The sequence below is a fragment of the Leucopleurus acutus genome, assembly GCF_964270905.1.
Source record: "Leucopleurus acutus genome assembly, chromosome: 12".
Taxonomy (NCBI): Eukaryota; Metazoa; Chordata; class Mammalia; order Artiodactyla; family Delphinidae; genus Leucopleurus; species Leucopleurus acutus.
The window spans coordinates 62,494,921-62,510,698 of record NC_139154.1 but is presented as its reverse complement, the minus strand read 5'-3'; the positions used below and the strand labels follow the sequence as shown (position 1 = coordinate 62,510,698).

Below are 15,778 nucleotides of genomic sequence, written 5' to 3'. Positions count from 1 at the left end.
TTCTAACCAATGCTTCAAGTTTTTCTTCCCTAGCTGTTGTCTTTCATAGCTTATATGGATATTACTATCAGTAGGATCTAAAGGTCACCAGTTACACATTAAGGGTTAATATTCCATTAAAGAAGCATTCGACTCTTATAGACATTTGGAAAACTGTCTGCCAGACTCTTAAACCTCAGGACTCTTGAGACTCAGCTGTGTTCCCCTTGTGTACTTAAATCTCTAGCTGTCACATGAGGTCATAGTCTTTTTCTTTGTTTTACTCTGCTATAATAGAATGGCATTTGGGTGAGTCCAGCTCAGTTCTTTAGATGCTATTGGAGCACTTGTTTGCAACAGACTATAGCAGGGACTAGAGGAATAAAGATAATCCCAGTCCTCCAGGATTCTGCTCTCTGATGTGGTAGACTTTTGTACCAAGTTCAATGCTAATAGAGAGCTATACTCAGTGTTCAATGAGAAGACAAAGAAAAGACACCTAACTCAATATGGAGGCCTAAAAAAGGTTTCTAAAGATGATGACGGCTGATTTGAGTGTTAAGGGATGTTTAATAAGAGTTATCCAGTCCCATATTACTAGAGCATCATGCGGGGGGCACAATAGGGGGTCCATAGGAGTAATATATGCCATGCCAAGTAGCATCTATTGTATTCTATAGGACATGGGGACCACTTTTTAAGCAGAGAAGTGCCTTGTATTTTTGAAATATCATTCTCACTGGCATGACATGGAGGATGGCTCTAAAGCAGTGGTTCTCAGTGTGCCCTGGACTAGCAGCTTCAGCATTACCTGAGGACTAAGAAATGCAAATTCTCAGGCCCTACTCCAGACCTACTGAATCAGAAACTCTGGGATTCGGGCCCACCAGTCTGTGTTTCAACAAGTCCTCCAGGTGATTTTGATCCAGGCCAAAGTTTGAGAATCACTGCTCTAAATCAGCAGGAACATTTGACAAAGCCTGGAGCGGGGCTCAGATTAAGAAGGAATTCACCTCGGGTGCAAAATTTAAGAGGGTGCCAAAATCCTCAGTAACCAAGATAATATGTTAATGTAACATTTTGAAAAAATTAAAATGAATGCCAAAAATTCACAATGTTGTGTTTTAGGGCCCTGTGTTATTGTGCAATGGGAACAGTTGTTTCCAATCTGCTTGGGGTTCCCAGGGCCCACATAACTGTCACATTTCCCAGCAGGTGAATTGGGTAATGTGGTGTTCAGGCCTGGCTTCAAGGGTGTGAGACTTGTGCAGTTGAACACGGCCCCACATGCAGAAGGACCCCACACTTAGAGGGGCCCCCCAATTGGTTTACTGCTCTGCTGTCACTGTCTTGAAATTCTTTATAATTTTTAAAGAAGGGGCCCTGTAGTTTTAGTTTGTACTGGGCCCTGCAAAGTTTCTCTGGAATGGTTTCTGGATGTCTTTTTGTTTTCCTTCAAATTTTACATTAGCATAGAAGAAATTCAGTCTTCTTGCTGTTGTAGGACTTTCATTAACTTGTTCCACGTGGTTCAAAATATGATAGGACATTTTGATAACTGTATATAGGGCACAGATTTTTCCTTTTGCCTCAGGCTCCAACATGGTCCAACACAGTACTAGTCCGGAGACATTTTTCTCACGACAAAGGTGTGCTACTGACATCTAGTGGGTAGTGACCAGGGATGCTTCTAAACATCCTACAATGCACAGGACAGCTTCACAAGAAATTATTTGGTCCAAAATGTCAATGGTGCCAGGGTAAGGAGGTTGTTAGCAGTGTCTTGAATTGGGACAATGATAGCAAATATGGAACTATCTAGAACTTGGTGATTAGTCAGCTGGGAGGGAGTGGAGTTCAAGGGAAAGAAAGATTCTCAGAGTTTTCGCTTGTTTAGGGCACAAGTTATATGGAGAATTCGGGGGAAGGAGCTAGTTAGTTAGAAGTAAAGCAAAAACAGATAGGAGTTTGAGGCAGGGCATCCAAATAGAGATGTTCATTTGAAGGCCAGCATCTGAAGCTCTGAATAGAGAGAGTTTAGAATGGTCAACAGGTACCTCTATTATGGTCCTCTGCCCTACCCAAACCTCTAGGACAATTCCACCCCTCCTGCTTCAGGGAATGGACACCACAGCTCAACCAGAGGAAAAAGAAGGCAATTTTTGGCTTTTTAAGTCTCACATGATTTTTCTGAAACCCATGGCAGAGAAATAGTTTTGTGTATTTCAAATGTTTAAGCCCTAAAGAGCACAAGGTATAGAGTTCATTGTCATGCTATAAGTAACAGGCTGGGATAACAGGCAAGTCCAAGTGCTTTTCTCTGAGATGAAATAAAAATTCCTCAAGTGGGAGAAAGGGAGGGACAAAGGGGACGTAGGGGAGAGGATGGCTGGGACAATGGGATTGGGTCAGGGGCACCAAGTGGACAGAGCAGAATCAGTATCAGTAGCCAGCACATCCCCACTTGCAAAGGCAGCCCTCTTTTCCAATAGCTAAGACCACTTGAAGGCCCCAGGATAGAAATAATGCCCCATCGCCTATTCTTGGGTAGAGCTGAAGGGATCCACAGTCCATTACAGACAAACGCCAAAGTAATCTCCAGCTTCTTCAGTTACATTTACTAGGCAAGTTTCTCTAGAACTGTTCCTGGGTGACTTTTTTTTCTTCTTCAATTTTTATATCAGCAGAGAGTGAATTCACTTTTCACCCTAAATATTTTCAAACTTTTTATTGCCATCAATAAAAGGCAAGGATTTTTCTTTGTTAAGTTTATGGGATACATTTTCTAGTTACAAGATAATTTTCTACAACATTTGTTTGTTTGTTCTTTAACTATACACCTGTGGGTACCTCTGAAGGCAGAGATGTTGTCTTGTTCAATATCATACCACTAGACCATGGCACAGTGCACACAACATAGTAGGGGGGTCTGTAGTGGATGCTGCGACGTGCTGCCCAGATCTCCACTTTACCACCAAGGCATTCATTCCCTCAGATGTGGCTAGTCTCAGCTGCGATGGCTCATTACCTGATCCAATACCTGGTTCATGCAGGACAGAGGCTCTGTCCCTTGCCAAGCCAACGCCAGAGCTCTCAGTAGGATTGGCTAAGGCCTCTGTAGCAAATTCATCCCCTTTCAACCCTTTCTGACCAGTTCTGTTTCCCTCAAGTCCTTACAAAAGTTGTTCTCAAGAGTACTCCCCAGTAACCCTCCTTTATGCAAATCTCTGCCTAGAAACTGTTTCCTTAGGAACTGACTTAAGATAATGTTTAATAAATATTCGTTGACTAAATGGATGAAGGGGTTCTTCCATTGTAAACTATGAGGTTCCTCACCCTGAGCAGAAATAATTGTGGAAACTCTGACCTTTATTTGTAGACTTAACATTTTATTTTTATCATCTCAGGCCCTAAAAGTCAGAGCTCACACTCAAATCATTCACTCAGTTTCTGGGTCATGCGTGACTTTTCTATGATGACAGTATCAGTACACAGTTGTTTTAGTTATATTGTCATTTGGTCACCAGATGGCAGAGGTGACACGCAGAAAGCCACTCTTTCTGGCCCTGGGTCACCCACTCCAGGATTTAACATTAAACCCAAATTACCCATTTAGTACCATTAATTCCCCAAGACCTTGTTATTACGGCATTGTTTCATTTTGTAGGAAAGTGTCACCGACACACTTGGCCTCATTTGCATATAAAAAGGAGGGTTTCAAATATAATGGAAAGAGCCCTGGACTAAGCATCTGAACCACTGCACATTGGCCATTTGTTCCATTTGAATATGTTTCTCCATCAGTAAAATGAGAATCCCAGCCCTGCCTGCTTTAAAGGAACAAATGAAAATGACTGGGGTTGAGGGAAGGGGTCTGGTTGAAGGGACCATATGTGTTCCTCCCTAGTCCAGGAGAGCTCTGAGTATGGGGGGCCAGGATGGCATCCTGTAGGAGGCGGAGGGACTTTGCCTGGCTTCTAGGGTGAGGGGCTAGTCTAAGCCAGACTCCTGGGCTGGGCAGTTACTCCTCCTCTTGTAGCGTCCTCTGAGGTATGCTCCCTTCCTAGAACAGCACAAATGTTTCCTGCATGCAGCGGTGCATGGTTTATTTCTTCCAGGAATCCTCAACTCCTGCCCTTCTTGCTTGTGTGGGCTACCAGACCAGGAAGAAGTAGCTGGGTTTGCACAAATTTTTCACAATGCTATGGGATGGACCCTCACTGCCTGAATTTACCCATTTCCACACCAAAGTCCAGGCATAGGCAGAGGCTAGCGCCAGCCAAGTCAGGAGAGCTTGGTTCAGGCTTACATGTGCCCGCTAGGTCTCCCGTAGGAGACCGCAGCTGTCTGCCAGACCTGGCCCTATAGGAACCACCTGCGACCGTAAGGCCGTGATGAAAAATGCAGCGGTGCCGAGGAGATGCCGCAGGACTCAGTGGAGTCCGGTACTGGGGGCCGGAGAAGTACGACCTAGAGGAGGGCACTGCGGCCCCAAACCGCAAGGAGTCTGCTAAGAAGTACACCCCCACCTGGCGCTGCGTGGAGGGGGAGGAACTTCGGTACTCACGTGACACAAGATACCCAACACCGCATCCACTTCTACCTCTGGGCCAAGTGGCCATTCTTCTGTTCAAATCCGACTGAAAACGTGGATTGTGCCGGGCACCCAGGGATCTACCCACAAATAGGGACTGCAGCCTAAATTCCAAAGACCAGAGACTGAATCTTTCAGCCTTGCTAAGAGAACACCTTGATCTTTGAACCTTTACTGCGATCTTTTGTACTGGTGCTGTCGGTACTAGTTTGTTGTGGTTAAAAAGCAACTAGCGGGGCTTCCCTGGTGGCGCAGTGGTTGACAGTCTGCCTGCCAATGCACGGGACACAGCTTTGTGTCCCGGTCCGGGAAGATCCCACATGCCGCGGAGCGGCTGGGCCCGTGAGCCATGGCCGCTGAGCCTGCGCGTCCGGAGCCTGTGTTCCGCAACGGGAGAGGCCGCAACAGTGAGAGGCCCGCATACCGCAAAAAAAAAAAAAAAAAAAAAAAAGCAACTAGCAAAACAGCTTGCATTTGTATTCGTTTTCTATTCCATACTTCTCTGCCCCATGTTTTTTCTCTCCTCAAAATCTATTCTTTAGGGCTTCCCTGGTGGCGCAGTGGTTGAGAGTCCGCCTGCCAATGCAGGGGACACGGGTTCGTGCCCCGGTCCGGGAAGATCCCACATGCCGCGGAGTGGCTGCGCCCGTGAGCCATGGCCGCTGAGCCTGTGCGTCTGGAGCCTGTGCTTCGCAACGGGAGAGGCCACAACAGTGAGAGGCCCGCGTAATGAAAAAAAAAATTAATTTCTATTCTCTAAATTAAAAAAAGAATAGAAAAAAAGCACCACACAAAAATCCCAGCTACACAGGGTTTAGTTTCACCAGCGCTAAGGCTGTCTGAGCTAAGGGGCTGAGGGCAGCCTGCCAGGTGAATACCCTGGAGCTGGTCTGGCTTTGACACTGAGGTCAATGGAGGTGTGCAGCTTGGTGTCCACACTCTTCTTTTTCAGTTAGGGAGTGTATTAGTTTCTTATTGTTGCTGTAACAAACACTACACTCTTGGTAGCTTAAAACAACACACACTTAAAAATTTTTTTATAGTTCTGGACGTCAGAAGCCTGAAATGGGTCTTATGGAGTTAAAAATCAAGGTGTCAGCAGGGCTGTGTTCCTGTCTTTTCCAGTTTCTAGAGGCTGCCTGCATTCCTTGGCTCGTGGCTCTTTCCTCCATCTTCAGATCTCGACTCAGTCCTTCCAGAGGCCTAGGACCACTAGGAGTGTCTTCACTCCAAACAAAATCCTAGAAATCATCCCCGATTCCTGTCTTTCACTTATTACTATACTCAATTAGTCACTGAGTTCTGTCCATTGGGCCTCCTAGTCATCTTTTAAATCCATTTAAGTACCTTTCATGACTATGCCATTTAAGTACCTTTCATGACAAGTAGAGCAGTTGAAAAAGAGTATTTGGGGGTACTGAAATACTGCGCGTCCGGAGCCTGTGCTCCGCAATGGGAGAGGCCACAACAGTGAGAGGCCCACATACCGCAAAAAAAAAAAAAAAAAAAAGTGTGCAAATAATAAACTGGTGCAGCCACTATGGAGGTTCCTTAAAAACCTAAAGATAGAGCTACCATATGATCCAGAATTCCCACTCGTGGGCATATATCCCTCAATGTTTGTAGCAGCACTATTTACAATAGCCAAGACGTGAAAGCAACCTAAGTGTCTATCGACAGATGAACGGATAAAGAAGACATGGTGTATGTGTGTGTATGGGGAATAGAATATTACTCAGGATACACACACAATGGAACATATTACTCAGCCATAAAAATGAAATATTGCCATTTGCAGCAACATGGATGGACCTAGAGAATATCAAACTAAGTGAAGTAAGTCAGACTAAGACAAATATTATATGATATCACTTATACGTGGAATCTAAAAAAAATACAAATGAACTTATTTACAAAACAGAAACAGACTCACAGACAAATAAAACAAACTTACGGTTACCAAAGGGGAAGGGGGGAGGGATAAATTAGGAGTGTGGGATTAACAGATGCACACGACTATATATAAAATAAACAACAAGGACTTACTGTATAGCACAGGGAACTATATTCAATATCTTGTAATAACCTATAATGGAAAAGAATATATATAACTGAATCAATCACTTTGCTTTACTTTTGAAACTAACACAATATTGTAAATCAACTATACTTAAAAAAGGAAAACAAACTTAACACAATCTTTACCTTTTCCAAGAGATTCTATATTTTACAAACTTTGTTTTCTTCCCTTGCAGGACCCAGCAGAGTCCTACTCTCTAAAATTTATATTAAACTTTCCATCTCTTCCTGTGCTAGAGATTTCTTCTCCAGATGTCCCAAAGAAACAGTGGTAAGTATCTACAAGTCCCCTCCTCTGGAGAGGACTGAGAATTGGGATTGCCATATGGACTGGGTGATGCAAATCTTCCTCATTGGTCTTTCTCAGATATAGTCCATACATGGGCTCCCAAATGATAGATGTTTTGGGGTGGCAGAATAATGTGGGGGAAATAAGACTGCTTTTTGCAACAAGAATTAAAAATATATATTTTCTTTTCAAAAGCATTTTAATCAAAGATGATGCAATGTATTTAAAATTTTTGTGTTTTCCCATCTGTGCCCTACACAATTGCTGCCTTTCTTCAAAATGACAATAATAAAATTCAGCTGGTAAAAAATATTAACTTTTCAGTAATTTGAGGGTGTTCCAATTAGCAACTCTACAACCTACAAAAACAAGCCTTAAAAGAAAACGCTATTAAACTAGTGTTACACTAAAGTTTAAGAAGAAAAAAAGTTCACTCATAATGTTACCAGCCTGATTAACTGCTTTTCAAAACACATTATTTTCCAACTCTTATTCACAGTATCCACATTTTTTTATCAAGTTGTAAACATAATGTATATATGATTTGCTGTTCTAATATTTCTGGGTCATATTATTTTATAACTATTTTCCTTATGACTTAATTTTTAAGTTACTCACTGAAATTTTCTTTTAAAGTTTAAATATTTGATTTTTTTGTAAAAAGTATAAGCAGCACTATGAATTTTAAAAACATAATATTGAGCAATTTTTATAAACAAAGTAATTTTCTATTTGAATGTTATGCTTCATAATAAATATAGCATTTAAACCGAGCTGACAAGCTATTCTAACTCACTTTGGGTAGAAGTCAATAAGCTAAAATCTATTTGTAAATATTTGTTTTATGTATTTTTCTGGATGAATTCTATATTCCACATGAAAAAATATGCTATCATTCAAATGGTGCAGAAATAAACAACATGGAAAGTGAGGGCCTCCTGTAATTCTACTCCCAGGAAAACCATTGTCTGGTGAACATTCATCCTGGCTGAACTCCTTATTGAAAGATGGAAGTAATTCTGTAGTTTGCTGCCACATAGTGGTAAGGTAAGCATCATTGCACATTAACACTGGAAAAGAACTTGATGGTCTATTATCCTAGCCCAACAAGTATATTTGCTGAGTTACTCACGCTAGGCACTGTACTAGTCAATAAGGACCTAAAGATGGCTCCTGTCTTGGAAAAGTTCAGAAGTTAATAGGAAGACTGACTAGCATACAAATAACTAGCATGTCCCAACAAAGTAACAATGCTGAGACAAAGTGACAATGCTGAGACAAAGTGACAATGCTGAGACAAAACTACTGGCAGTAAAAACAAGAATTTCTTGTCAGGTTTCACTGAGGAGGTGACATGTGAGATGTATCTTCAAGTGTGAGGAAGTTTTGCGGGTGGGAATAAGAAAGACCTTCTGAGGGACTTCCCTGGCGGTCCAGTGGTTAAGACTTTGCCTTCCAGTGCAGGGGGTGCAGGTTCTATCCCTCCCCGGTCAGGGAGCTGAGATCCCACATGCCTCCCAGCCAAAACACCAAAACATAAAACAGAAGCAATGTTGTAACAAATTCAATAAAGACTTTAAAAAATGGTCCACATCCAAAAAAAAAAAAAACTTAAAGAGAAAAATAAAAAGCAAGAAAAACCTTCCAAGCAGAGAGCACAGTGCATGAAAGATCAGTGCTTTCAGGGAATACTGAGAAGGTCCCACAAGTTGGAGGCTGGTGTTTGGTGAAGGAAAGAAAGAATACATAAAAGAGCGCCATCATGTGCTTTTAGGTAGGGAAGGGACAAGATCAGAGATCTTTAGAAAGGAAAAGTTTGGGACTTCCCTGGTGGCCCAGTGGTTAAGAATCCGCCTGCCAATGCAGGGGACACAGGTTTGATCCCTGGTCCTGAAAGATCCCACAGGCCACGGAGCAACTAAGCCCGCAAGCCACAACTACTGAAGCCCACAAGCCACAACTACTGAAGCCCGCACGCCTAGAGCCCATGCTCCACAACAAGAGAAGCCATCGCAATGAGAAGCCTGTGCACCGCAACAAAGAGTAGCCCCCTGCTCTCTGCAACTAGAGAAAGCCCGCACGCAGCAACTAAGACCCAACGCAGCCAAAAATAAAAATTTTTTAAATCAAAATAAAATAAAAAAAGAAAGTTTGAAGAACATCTAAAATGTGCCTCATTCATAACAAACTTAACAAACCTTTTTTTTGATTTTTGTTTTTTTAGGGAATCTGCTTAATTATTAAAATAAATATTTACATTGAGAATACAGTTAACTTAGTAGCTTTCTTCACATTTTTGAGAGTCACAGAAGTTTCATTCATGTTTTAAGCAGTTGAGATGGTAAAGATTCTACTTCATAGGAAATGAATTACATTCAATGACTTCTCACAACAGTCAACTGGAAGATTATTCCATTGCTTTTGAAGCAATGGTTGGGCTGGCATCTGTGATAGTAGCCAAATCAATGAAATTTCTGTGTAACACATGCTGGTACTGGGTGCACTCATTTGCCTGGCCTTTGTTCTGATACTCCACGATACAGCAGATCAGCTGGTCATTCTCCTCTAGGACCCACTGGATCATTTTGATTGACTTCTGCCCTGCCTCTCAGCCAGTCTGGTATGAAGGCTACCAACATCCTGGGAAGCCAGGTTGAAACCCAGTCTCAGGCCCCACGGATCCTCGTGCATCTAGTAAACCTAGTTTTATGTTTAAATTCTGTGGCTGTCTTCTATGAAAATGTATGTCATTAAAGGCAAATAAGTTTGTAAGAACACATGAGCATTAGTGTTTCCTTAAGATATACTGTGGAAATTATAATCAAACAACTCGTAAATAAATCATTCCTTAGTTGTGATCTATTTAGTCAGTACATTTTAAGTATCAAGAGAAATTTGTAGATGTGTTATAGACTGTGGTAGCTAGCCTCCAAAGTGGCCCCCCAACTATACTGGCCTCCTGGCATTTATGGGTTGGTGTAGTCCCCTCTCACAATGAATAGGACTGAACTTTGTAATCAATGCGATATTGTTGACATGGTGTGGGACTTCTGTGGCTAGGCCATAAAAGCCATTGAAGCTTCTACCTTGCTCTTTCTGGGGAAGGCCAGCTACCATGTTGTGAGAAAGCTCAAGCAGCCTGGGGGAGAGGCCCACATGGGGAGGAACTAAGGCCTTTTGTAAACAACAAGCACCACTGAGTTAAGTCATCTTGGAAATGGATCCTCCACCCTTAGTTAAGCCTTTGGATGACTGCAACCTCATGAGAGACTCCTGGCCAGAAAATATCATCTTATATTAACAAACAATAAAATATTCATATTCATACTCTAGTATATGCTTTTGGATTTCATTTTAGACATGAAGCTATTAAATAGGGCTTATTAGGAGGGATTCCTTAATTATGTAAATCACCATACACTACTGGCAGATTATTCTCATAAAGTGTGTTTTTTAGAATGTAAGGGTGACTCTGAGACTGACAGACTCCATTGAGATTTTCAGTTATGGAAAACAATACCTATTATAGTAGATACCTGTGATTGGAGTGAAGTTTATGAACAAGTATTAAATGAGCAGGCAATTAAATCCCTTTTTTGTGGTTTTAAAAGGTGAAATTTTCATTATTCAAACATCCTTTCAAATGTAAAAGAACTTAAAAAAATCATTATGTGTGAAAATGTGTTATTAAATAACTATAAAAATATTCCCTTCCCTACTTGAAGGGAAAATGCTGCTTTAACAGGTACATATTTAAAGTAAAACTACACTTAAAAAAACACAGATATACTGATTACTTTTCATGATTTTATGTAGTCCACTTTTACCGTAAGATGCCATTTAAGTGTTTTCTTTTATACTTTTATATATCAAGGATTACTGATTCTTTAAAAATTCCCTTGGACTACATTTTTACAAATAAAATATATAGCTACTTAAAAAAAGGTTCATGGCCCAAATTCATGCTGTGTTCTGAAAAGACCCAAGCAGAGAATTTAAAGTGGTCTCAATCTGGTGGTGCAAGTTGACTCCAAAAAAAAGGCTCTTTTCCAAACACGTTACTCTTTCAGTCTTTAAAACCTGAACTTTCTCTTGCCTCTATTTCCTCTAGGAGTTACCATTCCATTTACTTGCCACTGTGTACTATACCGCCATTGTCGCTGCTTGATCTTGTCACTGTCAATTCCTTTCCTCCCAGTCTCTTTTAAACTCATTCAAATCCACTCCAAGCAAACTTTTGCCCTGATCACTCTATGAATGGCAACTTCATCCTTCCAGTTGCTCAGGTCAGAAATCTTGGAATCATCTTTGACTCTTTTCCTCATACTCCATATCCCATCCTTCAGAAAATCCTGTTGGCTTACTTCCAAATCATATCCTGAATTTGTCCACTCTTCCACTGCTACCTTCCTGGTCTGAGCCACCAGCATCTTGCCTGCTTAGTTTATAGCAATAGCCTCTTCACTCATTGAAGTGGGAAGTCTTCCCACTTCCACTAAAGTCTTAGTCTCAACAAAGTAGCTCCAGGGACTCTTTTGAAATGCAGATTAATCCTATCACTCTTCTGCTCAAAATGACTCCCCATTTCACTTACAGTAAAAGTCCTTGTAAGGCTTTACATAATTGAAACTCCCTTGTTTCATTCCCTATAACCTATACCTTTGCTGGCTTGGCTCTAGCCACACTGGCCTCCTTGCTGTTCTTCCTCACCAAGCTCCTGCCCTGACACACCTCTGCAGTGGCTGTTCCCTCCACATGGAATGCTCTTCCTCAGGGTATCCACATCTCTCGCAAATCCTTACTCCAGGAGGCCTACCCTGACCACTCTATTTAAAATGGCGACAGAGCTCCCCCTCACTCTTTTCTATTCCCCGTTTTTTCCATGGCAGTTACCACCTTTGCACATACATGTTAATTGTGTTTGTTTGCCTCCCAGCTCATGCTCTCATTTTGTGGGGGGAAGACTCACAACGTCTTACTCTCAAATGCCCCTTACTTTCAAATGGTTGGGCCAAAATTTAAAAAGGGTTGTAATCCATTGATCGTTACGAAGTTACTTCAGTGAGACTGAAACATATATTTAAAAAAGGAAAAAACTTAAAAATGGTGTTAAAAAACAAAATTCAACCAAGTAAATGTGAAGATCTAATTGGCTTTATTCAATGATTTATGAACCAGGCAGCATCCCATCTAGTAAATAGGAAGGCACTCCTTCAGTGGTACAAAATGGAAAGCTTTTATAGAAATGGGGTGGGACAAAGAAGTTATGAGTAAAGGAAAAGAAAGGATTGTTTCAGGTAAGATTATCTCTCTAGTGCTGATAAGCAATTCCAGAAATTCTGTTCTTGAGACAGGCTGAAACTGCCATTAAGTCTTGGTTTGCTGTCCTGGGGGCTAGTGGCTCCACCTTGAGCCTGTTGTTTCTTTCTTCTCCTTTTTTAAAAAAAACCATGGTTAAGATGGTAAATTTTGTTATGTGTATTTTACCATAACTTAAAAAAAAAAGAAAATATCAGAGCACATAGCTCTTGTAGAATAACAAATATTTCAAGAAAGTTTTGTTTCAGTTATATATGTGTGAGTACTTAGGTGTACTTGGTTTAAGGTACAATGTATTTCTTACTATCAGTCCCAGTCAAAATTAGAAAAAAATTGCTGTAGAGGAAGTTCTACACACACTCATCAGCTGACATGTAAAAGACACTTCACAGCAGTATCGTTAGTGCAAAAGCTGGAAACAATCCAAATCTCCAGAGGACTAGAATGGATAAATGTGGTATATTAAACAATGGAATACTATACAACAGTGAATGAAAGAACTACACAGACCTGCTTTTCTGTGGATGCCAAAAGCAATGCTGAGAGAAGCAAAGTCCTGGAGAAAACAAACGATTCCACATACAAAGCTCAGAATCAAACAAAATAAGATCTGTTTAGTGATACATACACAGGTGATAAAACTACAAAGAAAAACAAACGAAGGTGAGATAAAATTCAGAAAAGTAATGATTAAAAACTTAAAATCATCAATCTGACTAAAGGTTTGGGGAACTGGAATGTTTCTCTGTATTTCCCAAATTAATTGCACTTGAACATAACCTCCGTGTCTATTTCTTGATCTTACCTCCGTCCCAGCTTCTAGTGTAGAGGTTGGCACCTACTTATTTTATGTATTTTTAAAGGGCCGAGCCATCTGATAATTTGGTTTTCTGCATAATATATATACCCTAAATAGGATAACTTTCAAGGATAGCGCCTGGTAACAGCTCCGACAATGGCATTCATTAACCGTTTGCTGAATGAATACCTGTACTGTGGCATACGTTAGTTCATTTCCGTACTTCGCATCTTAGTCAAAATTCTTACTGTGGCTTCAGTTGACTGCCCGTTCCATCCCCTACCCCCTCTCACAGGCTCTAAAGTCATCAGGCTCCTGATTCTAAAGGCTCGGAGGCAGTTTTCTTCCTGTCTCTGCGCTGAGGAAGCTGAGAGGGAGAAGGTGGAACGTCTGGGTTAAGGCAAAAGTGCTTCCCAGGGACTCAGGGGTGTGGAGGCCACTGTCAAATCTTACCTAAGGGTAAGGAGGCGGGCAGGGTTCGCCCTAGCGGTTCAAGTGAGGTACCGCGCGCACTCTTTAAAGTAGGGTCTGACCAAACTCACTAACACCGGTTCTCCGGTGACATCACCACCCCTCTGGACTCCTGATTGGAGGAGTTCATTGGCTCAATTCTCGCGATGATTCTCCCTCCTGGTCTTCTTCCTTCCCTCCCCTCGCCTCGACCCGGTAGTCGACTACAGACCACGCTGTGAGCCACGGAGACACCGTAGAACTAGACCAGCTTCCGGGACTCGTCCTGAGGGCTGCGACTCTTCTCGGACTCTCACGGGAACGAGGTTTGGCTCCCAGGCGTCCTGCTTGTCCCATCCGCGGTAGCGTTCTACTCTCCACCACTCGGCTCGGCCACTTTGCTAGGGCCGCCAGGCGATATTCACCAATTCCCGTCCTTCAGTTACGCGAGAATTTGACGGTCTTGAAACTGATTTCCGGTCGCTTAGGTCTCCATGGAGATAGCACTTTAACCACTTTTGTTTTACCTGTCATTCCCCGGCCTCCACGTGGTTGGGAAATTGCCCAGATAATGTTTGTGGGAGTCAGCCAGAAAGTTGTAGATGGGAGTGAAGCAGCAATCAGAAGGGGTGCAGCCAGTGGGACCCAGGAGGAGTATAATTTACTGAGCATCTTCTGGCCACTTAAGCAGTACCTTAAGGTGGGCATGGGATTTTCCGCTATTGGGAGGCCCAGTTCTTCAGGACAAACGTTTAGGCATCCATTGAGCACGCATAAGCACCAGACCTCTTTGTGCAGTCTTGAGGGTTCCAGGATCAAATCCCGGGGCAGATTTGCTCACCATTCACCAGAGAATAGCCTCCCCAGTTGTCTATCTCTATTCCTTCTAAGCTTTGTATATTGGTGACTTACCTAGGAAGTGATCCCCAGTGATATTCCCCTTGATCTAATCATTTCACTTTTCAGATTCTTACCTTGTCAATGCTTTTCTAACTGTGTCCATTTTTATTACCATTTTCTGTTAAGTGGATTTTCACATTTCATTTCTGTATTGACCTCTTACTTAGCAAAGGGACCAAAGGTTCTTCAGTGTCAGGACTAGCTTGTCATTTGGATATAGAATTTACTTAAGATGACAGGTAGTCCACTTGCTGCTGTTAAAAGTATACATACCTTTTAGAACATCACTGACAAATGTTTTTTAAATAACTCATTTGTTTATTCATCAAATATTTATTAAGCACCTAATATGTGCCAGGTACTGTTTTGGGAATTGAGAATTAAAACAGTGGACAAAACAGATTAAAGTTGCTGCCTTCATGGAATTTATTACTAGGGGAGACAGATAATATGCAAATAAACAAGTTCTTGTAACTTCAGGTAGTAGTAAGTACTATGAAGAAAATAAAGCACTAGAAATGGTCTGTATATGCGTAGGAGTGGTGGCATTTTAGATAGAGTGGACATGGAAGGCTTCTTGGAGGAGGTAATATTTGAGAAGAGACCTGAATGATGAAGAGTTGGCCTTGCAAAGATTTGGTGGAATAAGCCTAACAGACAGCGATATCAGGAAGTGCAAAGTCCCCTAGATGGTGAAGAGAAGATTAATTTGAGATGAACTGTAGGGGAAAGCATGGCCAGATTATTTAGGGCCTTGAAGGCCAAAGTCTCAAATTTGGATTTTATTCTAAGTGAAAATGAAAGCCCTTGGAAAGTTTTAAGAAAGAGAGTAATTAGATTTGAAAAAAATTGCTTTGATGACTGTGAAGAAAATGGACTCTTCAGAAGCAGAATGGAAGTTTGGAGACCAGTTGGGAGGTTATTGCAGGAGTACAGGTGGAAAGGGTTCATTCAATTTCTGTTTGGGTATTCCCAGCATTGGGAAATTCTCTTTTGAAAGGCAGCACATTTTATAGTTGAACCATAGCGTTCTTCCTTTGTATTGAGCTTGAACTGGCCTCCCTGAAGCTTGCACTGACATTTCCTAATTCTATAGACATCTACAAATTCTATAGCCATCTCAGATAGAAGACATCTGGGACTTCCTTGGTGGCCCAGTAGTTAGGATTTGGTGCTTTTCACTCCGTGGCCCTGGGTTCAATCCCTGGTCAGAGAAAAGGTCTTGCAAGCCATGCAGTACAGCCAAAAAAAAAAAAAAAAAAGAGAGAAGACATCTATTCCTCTTTCTCCAAAGCAGTCCTCCAACAACAGCAGCTCTTTTAAGGCACTCGTCCAGTCCTCTTTTCTCCAGGCCAAACACCTTTGGTTA

At 41.7% G+C, this 15,778-nt stretch overlaps 1 protein-coding gene and 2 pseudogenes across 6 annotated transcripts in view; 2 read left to right on the top strand and 1 right to left on the bottom strand.

The window, feature by feature from the left end:
* Positions 1-2,995: 2,995 nt before the first annotated feature.
* On the top strand, positions 2,996-4,623 carry LOC309969607 (dynein light chain 1, cytoplasmic-like; annotated as a pseudogene). Its single transcript has 2 exons — positions 2,996-3,075; positions 4,313-4,623. The product of its transcript is annotated as a dynein light chain 1, cytoplasmic-like (transcript).
* Positions 4,624-9,348: 4,725 nt separating this feature from the next.
* On the bottom strand, positions 9,349-9,580 carry LOC309969790 (SS18-like protein 2; annotated as a pseudogene). Its single transcript has one exon. The product of its transcript is annotated as an SS18-like protein 2 (transcript).
* Positions 9,581-13,721: 4,141 nt separating this feature from the next.
* Positions 13,722-15,778, top strand: part of THADA (THADA armadillo repeat containing) — a 312,415-nt gene continuing 310,358 nt past the window's right edge. For all 4 annotated transcript variants that reach the window (XM_082851642.1, XM_082851641.1, XM_082851640.1 and 1 more), the window contains exon 1: positions 13,722-13,835. The gene's annotated coding sequence lies outside the window, so the exon portion shown is untranslated. The remainder of the gene's footprint in view (positions 13,836-15,778) is intronic.